The sequence below is a fragment of the Euphorbia lathyris genome, chromosome 2 (assembly GCF_963576675.1).
Source record: "Euphorbia lathyris chromosome 2, ddEupLath1.1, whole genome shotgun sequence".
NCBI classification, from domain to species: domain Eukaryota; kingdom Viridiplantae; phylum Streptophyta; class Magnoliopsida; order Malpighiales; family Euphorbiaceae; genus Euphorbia; species Euphorbia lathyris.
Window position 1 is genome coordinate 96932095 of NC_088911.1, and position 13914 is coordinate 96946008.

Consider the following 13914-nt stretch of genomic DNA (forward strand, 5'->3'; position numbering starts at 1 on the left):
ATTATACATACACAGAGAAGGGGGAAGAAAGAAGTGGTTTACGACTTTATTTAAATGTCATGCTGTGTGTTTACTCTATGCTAACTCATTTCCCCAAAACGAGTTCCTTTACATGGTTCGCACCTTAATCGCCGTTGGAACGATTTAGGAGCGTTTTAAAACCCCGCTTGATGAAGTTCACCCGAATCGCCGTTGGAACGACTCGAGTGTTTGAAAACGTTAGGATAAAAACCTTTTAATAGGAAAACATGATTAATCATACAAGTCAATTTTATTTTGTACAAACCCTTTTAGAAAATGATTCAAAAACTCTATTATTCACAAAGAAAACGATTTTAATTACAATGTTCGCTTAATCCGCCTTTGGAACGGATTAAGGTTTTAAAACGTGATGTTTTGGAACCAATTTAGAAATATTAACAAAAATAACTCCATTTATTTACATTAGGAACCTCTAAAAATTCATTAGTGTAAATGATTAAATTGAAAACTCTCTTTTTGTGATTTATTTTCCCCTCTTACTTAATGGACTCTTTACCTATTATGATTATAATAATAAACCCATTTAAACCAAGATTCACACTCAAATAAAGCCCATTTGAAACCCGGGCCCATGGATGGGCCAAAGGAATAAAGAAAACAATTTAAGCATATATATATACATTTAAATCAAAAAGAGAATATGAGAATGAAAGTTAATAAAAAAAGGAACTATATAATACATGTATGAAAATACTAGATATAATACATTTATACTTTAAAAATGTGAAAATAGTAAATAAATCTCATAAATAAGAAAATAATCCTTTATCCAAAATAGTTTCATATAATAATCAATAACCTAACCCATATTCCCCAAAACTACATATATACATAACTAATATAGTTTTAAATATCAAAAATAACATATACCAATATCTACTAATTATTTCCCAAAATGCCCAAGTAAATAACCTTTAAAATAGGATCTAATATAACTCAAATGAATAAAAAAGAACATATATATACATATACTTATGTTTAAAAATTAAATAAAGAATGATATACAAACATTCTAAATAATTATATACACTAAATATCTAAAATAGTTTGAAAAACATACATTACATAACTATACATATATATATTAAGGATTAAAAGCTTAAAAGTTAAGAAAAAGGGACTGAAATGGCATTTTTTACGTTTTGTCAGATTTACCGACGGAAAATCCGTCGGTAAACAGCAATTAGTGACAGAAATGGCAAATTACAGCAGCACTCCAATTATTTCCAGATTTATTCAAAAGCTTTAAATTAAATCTAATTCAACCGCCTTGGATTTCCGAACTACCAAAAATGGATCATAGTCAATAACGGAAGTTCCTAAAACGATGTTTTTTATTTTAAAACGTTATTTGGAAATTTCTTTTAGATCCAAAAAAGCTTATAATCTCAACGTTTTTCGATACCCGAACTACCTTTTTATCTGATCATGGTTCGTATTGGGATATCAAAACGAGGTTTTTTTATTTTAAAACAAACCCGAATTTTATTCAACACGAAACGAAAATTAAATAAATACGCTAATTAAATAAAACGTGACAAGATAAATGAATAACTTAATAAATAAAAACTATAGCATAAAAAATAAATAGAAGGAGAATATAAATAAAATAAAATAAAAGAGTCTAGTCCTCGGATAATACCTTAAATTCGGTATCTGACAGTCGAAGCCGATTGATTCCACGAGTCGCCTTCTTCCGTTTTTTATATTTTTTAGTAAAAATTTAACTTTAGGAAATTCGGAATTTTTGAGAAAAAAAATATTTTCCTCAAAAAAAAATTCACTTGCTCTCTCTAAAAATGTTTCGAGTGAGAAAGGCTCCAAAATTCCCCCCCCCCCCCCTTCATTGGGATCCGTGCCCCTTTTTACAAGGAAACGGGTCCCGGATCAATGGGCGACGCCCGAGTAAGCCGTTGGGCGGCCGCCCAAGGCTTGTTGGGCGGCCGCAAAACACCACGTTGGGCTACCGCCCAACATTGTTGGGCGGCCGCCCAATAATAGTTGGGCGGTCGCCCAACAATTGTTGGGCGGCCGCCCAACGCGAGGTTGGGCGCGCGCGCCCAACTGCCGTTGGGCGTCCGCCCGACGCGGTTGGGCTCGCGCCCGCCTACCGCTGGGCTTCCGCCTGACGCGGTCGGGCACTCGCTCAACGGCCGCCGGGGCGCGTCTTACGTCGTCGGGCGTGCACGCCCCGCGGCTGTCGAGCTCGCGCTCTGCGTCGTCGGGCGTTCATGCGTCCTGACCGCCGAACGCGTGTTCCGCGCTGCCGGGCGCACACGCCTCGTGGCTGATGAGCGCGCGTCCCGTGTCGCTAAGCTCGTGTCTTGCTCGGACACCGAGCGCGAACCATTCGTGGTTGGATGCGTGCGTCCAAGAGACGTCGAGCGCGCGCTTCGCGTCGTCGAACGCGCGCCAGCCGCCGCTAAGCACTCGCACCGTGCCGTTAAGCATTCGCGAGCTATCCGATCGACAACAGCGACCGACCGTAACTTATTTATTTATTATTATTATTTTTTCTTTTTGAAACTTTCAGAATCAATCGCTTCCACCGTCTTGTTTCCAGGTTTTCGTCACAGGTCCTCCGACTCGGTGTCTACAGTTGCCCCTACTTTTCTATTTTGACAGTGATGTGTGTGTTTTGAAAACCTTTTTTGCTAACGTAACACATGCAATGTAAAACATATAAAAGTAAAAGACACGTAAAGAGTAGGAGGAAGCATACCTGACCTTCGCGCTACGCGCTCTGGTGTTGTTCTCTGATTCCTTCCGTCGTCGCCTCTGGAGCGGCCGTCGACGAATGTTCTTTTCTCAGAATCTAGCGTACGTTGGTTATGGGTAAGAATGGCTCAAAAGCAATTTCGGTCTACGACCGTTAATGGGATGGCTCAAAAGCAACTCAAGTCTGCGACCGCGAGTAAGATGGCTCAAAAGCGACCCTGGTCCACGACCGTGGGTAAAATGGCTCAAAAGCAACTCCGGTCTGCGATCGTGAGTCAGATGGCTCAAAAGCAACTCCGGTCTGCGACCGTGAGTAAGATGGCTCAAAAGCAACCCTAGTCCACGACTGCGGGTAATATGGCTCAAAAGCGACCCTGGTCCACGACCGCGGGTGATATGGCTCAAAAGCAACTCCGGTCTGCGATCGCGAGTCAGATGGCTCAAAAGCAACTCCGGTCTGCGACCGTGAGTCAGATGGCTCAAAAGCGACCCTGGTCCACGACCGCGGGTAATATGGCTCAAAAGCGACTCCGGTCTGCGACCGTGAGTCAGATGGCTCAAAAGCAACTCAGGTCTGCGATCGTGAGTAAGATGGCTCAAAAGCGACCCTAGTCCACGACCGCGGGTAAAATGGATCAAAAGCAACCCTGGTCCACGACCGCGGGTAAAATGGCTCAAAAGCAACTCAGGTCTGCGACCGTGAGTAAGATGGCTCAAAAGCGACCCTGGTCCACGACCGCGGGTAAAATGGCTCAAAAGCAACTCCGGTCTGCGACCGTGAGTCAGATGGCTCAAAGGCAACTCAGGTCTGCGACCGTGAGTAAGATGGCTCAAAAGCGACCCTGGTCCACGACCGCGAGTAAAATGGCTCAAAAGCAACCCTGGTCCACGACCACGGGTAAAATGGCTCAAAAGCAACTCAGGTCTGCGACCGTGAGTAAGATGGCTCAAAAGCGACCCTGGTCCACGACCGCGGGTAAAATGGCTCAAAAGCAACTCCGGTCTGCGACCGGAAGTAAGATGGCTCAAAAGCGAACCTGGTCCACGACCGCGGGTAATATGGCTCAAAAGCAACTCCGGTCTGCGACCGTGAGTAAGATGGCTCAAAAGCAACTCAGGTCTGCGACCGTGAGTTAGATGGCTCAAAAGCAACTCCGGTCTGCGACCGTGAGTCAGATGGCTCAATAGCAACTCCGGTTTGCGACCGTGAATCAGATGGCTCAAAAGCAACTCCGGTCTGCGACCGTGAGTTAGATGGCTCAAAAGCAACTCCGGTCTGCGACCGTGAGTAAGATGGCACAAAAGCGGGGATTGTCTCTGGATTCTTCTACAACACTGTTGTCTGTATTTTCTTACTGGAGCTAGCATCTCGGAGGTTTAATGGGAACATGTTTTAGTCTGAAATGATATAGACTAATGATTATTTTTCTGTTGACTGTCGTCTGTATTTTGACTGGTGTCACTGTTCTGTAAAAATTGACTGTTGTCTGGAGTTCATATCTTGACAATATTGGCTGCTGTCTGGGAGAAATGCAGGCTGAAACGGACTGCAAATCAGAGGTCTATGCACCTAGTAATTAATTATTTACTTTTTACCTTTATGTCAAATCGTACCTTTTTCACTATTTACGGGAATGCCATTCCCTCTTACTATATAAGGTGGTGGGGTTTCATTTCAACCCCACACCTTCTCTCTCTTCTTTCTCTCTCTAGACTTTGATTTTGGATTATTCTCGGGATGGATTTAGATGAATGGGATGGCACTAGAGGCATGGACGAGGTTTACGTAAACTTAGATAGAGTGGATCCCTTCCACGACCCTACAACGCATCTGAACCGGACACGCTGCAACGAGGTAAGTAATTTCTCACTTTTATTTGATTCAAACTCCAGGCTTTAGCATTCTTATCCGAACATGATTTGCATGCTAACTTTTAGATTGCCTTAGAGGACTTTAGCTAGAAAACATGAATTTCTTCACTTACAAGTAACACTTGTTTATTTCTGTGTGAGAATGCGCACTATATGCATGTGAATAGTGACACTACGAATTTATGCATGCTAACAGTAAAAATAACGTGAATAGTGCACGTGAATAGTAAAAACGTGAATAGTGACAACTCAACTAATGCACGTGAATAGTGAGAACTTAACTAATGCATGTGAATAGTAAACTTAACTAATGCACGTGAATAGTAAAAACGTGAATAGTAGAAACGTGAATAGTGAAAACTTAACTAATGCATGTGAATAGTAAAAACGTGAATAGTGCACGTGAATAGTAAAAAAATCGTGAATAGTGAAAACTTAACTAATGCACATGAATAGTAACTTAACCTATGCTCCTTGTCAATGCGGACGAGAGTGGATTAGAGAATTAACTAAACCTTACATGAGCGACCCTAAGGGAGAGACTTTTACAGAAAGTTGGCCCTAATTGACCAGATGTCTCTAGGTTAGATAATGAAAGAATGCCTAGTCTTAACGCGTCCTCATTGATTGCATGCTTTAGGAACTGTATTTAAATTTTCTTGTCTTGTTCTTTCTAGTTTATTGAGATTTCTGGGACCACGCCGAGATTCACTCGTGGTATGCTAGGCTGGGCACTGCGGCGAGAGCCCGCGTGCGCGAGTTGGGCTTCGAGCCTTTTATTGCAGCGTTGCCCCGCACCAACGGGGTATACGACCGCTTTGGCTTACGCGCCTTATGTGAGCGGTGGGTTGACTCGACCCACACTTTCCACCTTTCTTTCGGGGAGATGACCATCTCACCCAGAGATTTTTCACTGTTGACAGGATTACGAGGGAGCAGCACTCCCGTTCCCTTTCATTTCGATATGATGCGACCACGGGTCGTGTCACGTCCGTGACTAAATTTTTAGAATTTATATCTTGATATTAGTATATATTATAATTAGTGGGTATGTGATTTTTATTTGGTGTTATAGGAAAAGTTTGGAGTTAATTCGATGGTTTTAGTATAAATTAAAAGTTTAGGAAAATTTTAAAAGATTATATAAAGATGAAGGATTAAACTGGATATTCGTCAGATTTGGTATATATAAATAGAAATCGGCGGAAGAGGCAGAGATTATCCATCATTTTTTATTTTACTTTCTTTTTATATTCATTTTAAATTCATCAGTTTTCTCTGAACCGTTTCTTCACCGTTTCTTTGATTTACGGATATTCGACCGTCCGAATCACTCGAAAATTTAAACTATAGCATCCTTATACATAGATCTAAGTCCTAACCGAAGAGTTTTTGAGTTTTGGCAGTGTTTGGAGGGAAACGTCTTAGACAGAATTTAGCGGCGAATCGATCGGGTGTATTTTGTTCAATTAGTGACTAAGGTAAGTAACTATCAACTATATTTTGAGTTTTATATATATATATATATATATATATAATCAAAGAAGTTTGAGAAATTGATATTTTAGGGTTATGCAGGAATTTTGTAAAATTGGGGTTTTTCCTAATTTTGTTTTTTTATTATGAAATTACGGTTCAAATGAAGCTATTGATTATGCTTCTATGTGAATTTCAGATTTTACTTGATTATGTTGATTTAAGGCTTGATTTGGTTGATTTAAGGCTTAATTTGGTTGATTTACATATATACATATATGTTTTTTTTTGTATCTATATTCAACAAAATGAATTTGATGATTTCTTACGAATTGTTTTTGGATTGAGAAATCTGTTGCGGTTATTGTTGTTATTATTTTGGATTGAAATCCAAATATGATTTTTATGATACAAAAGGGCTAATTGAAGCCAGGTGATTTATGGTTATGAAATAGTTTGGAATTTGATTGTGAAAGGACATTTGAGCACGCTATGATTTTATGATTTTATATCCATCGAGAGTTATCCGGATCGGTGGTTTTATATTTGAAGACCATGTTCAGTGAGGGATATGGCATGTGTACACAGTCTGAAGACCTATTGGGTATGGCAAAGAAGTGTTGGGTAAGACCATATGGGATAGGCAATGTTAAGAGACGTCTCGACTATATATGTGGTTATGGATTGATACTTAAGGGGAGAAACTCGAGGATGGATACAATGTTTTAAGTTCATTTGGATTACGTTTTCGGTTATGATTGATTTTGATATAAGGTTTTACATTTGATTGAATACGATTTGGTTTGATAAAATACTTATTTGATTACAATATTTTATAAGGTTTTGATTAAATCTCTTTCTAAAGGTATATATGTAGCTATGTTAAGTAAAGTTGGTTTTTATAGCTGATAGTTTCTTACTGAGATTTTTGTCTCACGTTTTTAAATGTTTTAATGTTTTTAGGTGAGAAAGTACAAGATATAGAGAAGGTTACCGTCCGATTAGGCGAGGTTTGGAAGTTGGCTGCTTATTATTAGAATTATGGTTAGAACTTTGGTATTGCAATTGTAATATAATGATATGTGGATAACTTGGAGACTCCTAAGTATTGATTATTATCTTTCTATTTCACGCCCGATGCCGATTGAGGTCATTTAGGGTCGGGTGTGACAGTTTGGTATCAGAGCTCTAGGTTAAATTCTTCGGACCTAAGGTTGATAGTCATTGAGGAATATGCATATTTGGTGATAGCTAAGAAATAATGTATAGTAATTGAAGAATATGGATATTTGGTGAAAGCTAAGAAATAATTTGGAATTTTTCGAGGATTGAGTAACTAGCTAATGAGGGGTAGACATGAGATTTGATGATTAGTAAAATATTGGGTGTATGAAAATTAGTAAATTATTGGATATTTGGCTACATGGGTTACATATATGATCTTAAGTATGACTTGGAATTGATATTTGAGAGTTTAATAGTTAGCTTACAACCATATATACATGAGATATGAGTAAATTAGAACTTTGAGCTAGAGATAATAGAGAATTGTCTATATAGGTGCGGCGGGAGAATCAGATTCGTATATGAATCTTATGATGCATTTTACGACCAGATAGAGGCCGAATCTGTCATGGAGTCCTAAATGAAAGTTCTTTATTATTATCTTACGTTTCCAATGGTTTTTGAATCGCCTTAATCGGACTCCGTATGAAAAAGTTATGCTGAAAACGGTATATGTTGGTCATTTTAGCGTTAAACCAGAATTTGGTTTTTGCTTTGATTTTTCTCCTTATTTGAGAGACATTGCTACTGGTTTACATGATAAGCTGGTCTTCTTAGGACTATAGGAGATTGCAGAAATGATAAAGTGATCAAGTGAAGATAATAGATATGGGATTGAGAAAGATAAAATATGGAGGTGTCATTTAATGGGTTTGGAGGTTGATTATAAATTGGAGATTATGATAGGAGTTTAACAAGTTATGGAATCTTAATTGGAATAAATGATATCCGAATTCAAAGTGCAGATCTATTGTTGAACTTCATTGGGTTGAAGTTTAGAATTATTAAGACTTATATAAATGATGTTTAGAGAGATACTGGTGTGGTGATCAATGATCAATAAAGTGGGAGAAAATCGCAGAGTTCATGATTTGATGATTAATATGAAAATAAATATTGTTTGAGGAAATAATTAGGATATGAATAGTGAGGATAAAATTCTTTGATCTTAAGCACAGTTGAGGATACATATATTGACATTTAAATTTATATAGTATTTTTTTTATCATAGTCAAGTTATTTTAGTTGAAAGTTGGAGGAGTATAGTGTAAGTTTATATAATGAGAATCAAATGAAGAGTTTATAGGTCAAATAAGGAAATTGAATGACATTATAAAAATTTTAGGCTTTTATTGTGTTTGAGGATATTGCTTGGAGATTTCAAATACTTTCACATTGCGATTTAAGTAAATCGTATTTGTTATCCATATAGTTTGATGAGAAACTTAAATTTATTTGGAGTTATTAATGGGATGTAGGATGATGGGTATAAGAATGATCTATACTGATTTTTCTTATTGTAAGGATTTGATTATAGAGGTTTTACAAAAATAAATAAGTCAAAGTGATATTCATAGAGGAAATATGTTATCCATATAAGGTTTATATTTGATTGATGATGATGACCTGGAGTTCATATTCATCATGATTGGAGTGAAAAATTATAGATACAAGTATTGTTACATATTGAAACAAATCATTGATTCAGATTATTTGAAGTTATATAATATCGTACATATTAGTAGTTCAAACGTGATTTTTTTTTTGAAGTCTGTAGAACTTGGAGATAAGAGAAATATATTTGATATAGATGCAATTGATGGAATCAATTGTGATTTAAATTTATTAAAGTGAGATTTGGTGTATGTTAGGAAAATACGGATATAAAGTGTATCATATCATATAAAATTGAATATATGATATTTGAAGTTTTATTGTGGATTTATTGGTGATGAAATTGACTAGATTGAAGTTTAGAATTACTAAGAGCTATATTTAAATGATTGTTACAAAGATGTTGATATTGATAAATGATGACGTTAATGGAATGAAACATTAGAATTTGTGGTCTTATGATGATTATGAGGAATCTTGATATCTTGGAGATTATTTGAGGAAGAAATTTAGATTAGAGAATATGAATTTCGTGGACGAAATTTCTTAAAGTGGGGAGAATTATCACGTCCGTGACTAAATTTCTAGAATTTATATCTTGATATTAGTATATATTATAATTAGTGGGTATGTGATTTTTATTTGGTGTTATAGGAAAAGTTTGGAGTTAATTCGATGGTTTTAGTATAAATTAAAAGTTTAAGAAAATTTTAAAAGATTATATAAAGATGAAGGATTAAACTGGATATTCGTCAGATTTGGTATATATAAATAGAAATCGGCGGAAGAGGCATAGATTATCCATCATTTTTTATTTTACTTTCTTTTTATATTCATTTTAAATTCATCAGTTTTCTCTGAACCGTTTCTTCACCGTTTCTTTGATTTACGGATATTCGACCGTCCGAATCACTCGAAAATTTAAACTATAGTATTCTTATGCATAGATCTAAGTCCTAACCGAAGAGTTTTTGAGTTTTGGCAGTGTTTGGAGGGAAACGTCTTAGACAGAATTTAGCGGCGAATCGATCGGGTGTATTTTGTTCAATTAGTGACTAAGGTAAGTAACTATCAACTATATTTTGAGTTTTATATATACATATATATATATATATAATCATAGAAGTTTCAGAAATTGATATTTTAGGGTTATGCAGGAATTTTGTAAAATTGGGGTTTTTCCTAATTTTGTTTTTTTATTATGAAATTACGGTTCAAATGAAGCTATTGATTATGCTTCTATGTGAATTTCAGATTTTACTTGATTATGTTGATTTAAGGCTTGATTTGGTTGATTTAAGGCTTAATTTGGTTGATTTACATATATACATATATGTTTTTTTTTGTATCTATATTCAACAAAATGAACTTGATGATTTCTTACGAATTGTTTTTGGATTGAGAAATCTGTTGCGGTTATTGTTGTTATTATTTTGGATTGAAATCCAAATATGATTTTTATGATACAAAAGGGCTAATTGAAGCCAGATGATTTATGGTTATGAAATAATAGTTTGGAATTTGATTGTGAAAGGACATTTGAGCACGCTATGATTTTATGATTTTATATCCATCGAGAGTTATCCGGATCGGTGGTTTTATATTTGAAGACCATGTTCAGTGAGGGATATGGCCTGTGTACACAGTCTGAATACCTATTGGGTATGGCAGAGAAGTGTTGGGTAAGACCATATGGGATAGGCAATGTTAAGAGACGTCTCGACTATATATGTGGTTATGGATTGATACTTAAGGGGAGAAACTCGAGGATGGATACAATGTTTTAAGTTCATTTGGATTACGTTTTCGGTTATGATTGATTTTGATATAAGGTTTTACATTTGATTGAATACGATTTGGTTTGATAAAATACTTATTTGATTACAATATTTTATAAGGTTTTGATTAAATCTCTTTCTAAAGGTATATATGTAGCTATGTTAAGTAAAGTTGGTTTTTATAGCTGATAGTTTCTTACTGAGATTTTTGTCTCACGTTTTTAAATGTTTTAATGTTTTTAGGTGAGAAAGTACAAGATATAGAGAAGGTTACCGCCCGATTAGGCGAGGTTTGGAAGTTGGCTGCTTATTATTAGAATTATGGTTAGAACTTTGGTATTGCAATTGTAATATAATGATATGTGGATAACTTGGAGACTCCTAAGTATTGATTATTATCTTTCTATTTCACGCTCGATGCCGATTGAGGTCATTTAGGGTCGGGTGTGACAGGTCGACCTCGCTAGGCTCGCTGCTTTGATAGGACCGGGAGTTCGCCCATGCGCCAAATCTACTCCGGCGAAGTTTATTTCCACCGCGAGCCTTTTGAGTCGGCGAGATTTTTGTGAGACCGACGATACCGACTTGGCGGTTCGTAGCTTCTTGGTATATACTCTGAGTGAGACGATTTTCCGCACGAAGGCCGGGAAGGTACACGCGGGTCTCATTCAGGCATTCAGCGATCTGGATGCGGCGGCTTCCTATGATTGGGCGGGGGCAGGCTTAGCCTTTCTCTACAAGTTTTTGGATCTGACTTGCCGGAAGCGCACGGATTTCGGTGGTTACACCTTCGCTTTGCTGGTACGCGACGCCTTTTTGACTTGCCCGTCTTATCTTCTTTGCGTCTTTCACACTCCTAATCCTTGTTTTTACCGCAGGTGTGGGCGTATGAGAGGCATATTCTTCCCAGCCGGTCTCGACCTCGATCGAGAGTACCGAGGCCGCCTTTCATGACCTGATGGAGAGATTTTGACTTGAGCGCCGAGAGGAGTCGGATGGTGCCGCGGCTCCTAGATTGGATCGACTCGCTGACCCTCAGACAGGTAGATTTTGCCTAGTCGTGCGAGATTTTTGTTTGAGTCTTTCTGACTTTCTCTTTGTGCATTTTTTAGATTAAGTTCAGGTGGGACGACCTCAACTTCGGTCCCGATTATACGTATGTATCTATGATCCAGGAGCAGCAGTGTGTGCTCACCGGCCCCTGTGTGCGGGCGTGGTATTTGGGGGACCGAGGCATCACCGGAGTTAGTGACGCACATTGGACACCGGGTGAGATCCCCGTCTCTATGTTTGCGGTGCGGACCATGCCCCTATCAGTCGTTCGTCGGGACTTGTCTCGTCGGTTCGTTGGTAGAGCGGTGTGGGTTCACTCCGGGGGCCGCGAACTTTACTTATCTACTCTGTTGAGCGCGAGGGATGCCCCGGTGGCAGCGATGGAGGTGGATCCGGTGGCAGATGTATTTTCGAGGGAGGCTGTTGCGGCAGTCTTTGGTCAGGAGGAGGTCCCGATAAGTGGTTCCGCCCCCTTCTCATTTTACCATTTCATTCATGAGACGTTTAGAGGTTTTTATTGTGTGTTTTTTTACAGGAGGGATCCTGGAGGAGTGCCCATTCATCCGATTTCTTTGACGGCACTCGAGCTCAGACGCCTGTGTGCGAGCAGCCCTACTATGTCGGTGAGTCCTCCAGCGCTGCCCGACCGGAGAGGTCTTCCCTAGGTGTGCCCCTACCAGACTACGGGAGAGACTTTGCCACGATTTGTTATGACGAGTTCGGGGCCGCTTATGCGGGATTCGAGGCGGCTCCTCCCATCTTCTCCTCGAGGGTCCCATTTGATCCCTCAGACGCTTCGCTGACTACGATGGAGACTTGCACGGATTATGTGGGGCTGTCTGGTTATCTCCGAGATCGCCTCAGCTTGCGCTGCACCGATCACCTGGTATGTATCATTATTTTACTTTAGTGTAGTGGAATGTATGCATGTATGTATGATTTATGTTCGGGCCTACGCTGCTTCTTATTTTTATCTGTTTTTCCTTTCTTTTGCTTTAGAGCGATCTGCATGCCCACGAGCGGAGGCAGAGCGAGTTGGTGCGGGAGGCCGACGCCCGGGTCGGTCAGGTGTATCAGGAGAGAAATGACCACTGGTCAGGGATGATGCGACGGGAGACTGAGGGTCGCCTTGCCGTCGAGGAGAGGGCACGTGATGAGTCGATCGGATGCCTCGCTGCCGAGGAGAGAGCACGGGTCACCGATGAGAGAGCACGAGTTGCTGATGAGCGAGCGTGAGCTGCCGAGGAGGCACTATCTGCGGAGCGGGCATCACACTTGAGAGATTTTGAGGACTATTGGGATTTCCCTCCGTATTAGGCTCGTTATGTATTACTTTGTAGCTTTCATTATTGCTTTGTAGCTTTTATTGGAGTTTCCCCACTGTATAGCTGATATATAGGGAGTGGGGTGGATAGTAGGTAGGCTTTTTGTGAAAAGTAGGATAGGAAATGTATAACTCGTGATTCATATTACCATGCATTCAGTAGATTATGATGATTCCAATCATTCTCGTCAAATATATTCATGCCTTTATTTATTTACAAACAACAGAAATACTTAGTCTCTTATACATTGTTTTTGTAATTGCTCAAGTCATAACTATTGTTACCAGGACCCGTCTTTCGGTTTTCGGATCCCGGTAATTTTTCTCCTCTCCTTTTACTATCCCGGAATTTTTAAATGAGTGCCCTTTCAGGTTTTTACCCATTGGGATTTCCCTCATTGTTGCATAGGTCGCCCTTTGCGGGTTTTCAACCTATCAGGAATTTTTCTTTCTTTTTCTTTTTTCTTTTTTTACGAAAAGTATTTCTTAAGCCTATCCAGGTTGGTAAGTTCGGAGAATTCCATGCCGTCCATTGTAGTTAACTTCACCGCTCCTTTGCTTAGTATCTTCTTCACGACAAATGGCCCTTCCCAGTTAGGCCTAAACTTCCCCCTTGGGTCGGTGTGCGTCACACGGATCTGTTTCAGCACTAAATCTCCTTCTTTGATAGGGCTGGTCTTGACTTTTTTATTGAAAGCCCGAGCCATTCTTCTCTGGTATAACTGTACATGGTAAAGCGCTTCCATCCTTTTTTTGTCAACTAGAGCCAACTGCTCACATCGCCTCTTCACCCATTCCGCCTCGGGAATTTCTGCCTCCACTGCGATTCTCAATGATCGCTTTTCGATCTCAATCGGCAAGACTGCTTCTGTTCCATACACCAAAGAGAATGGCGTTGCCCCAGTTGAGGTTCTAATTGTCGTGCGATAAGCCCACAACACGAGTGGGAGGTGCTCATGCCAATTCCGATGT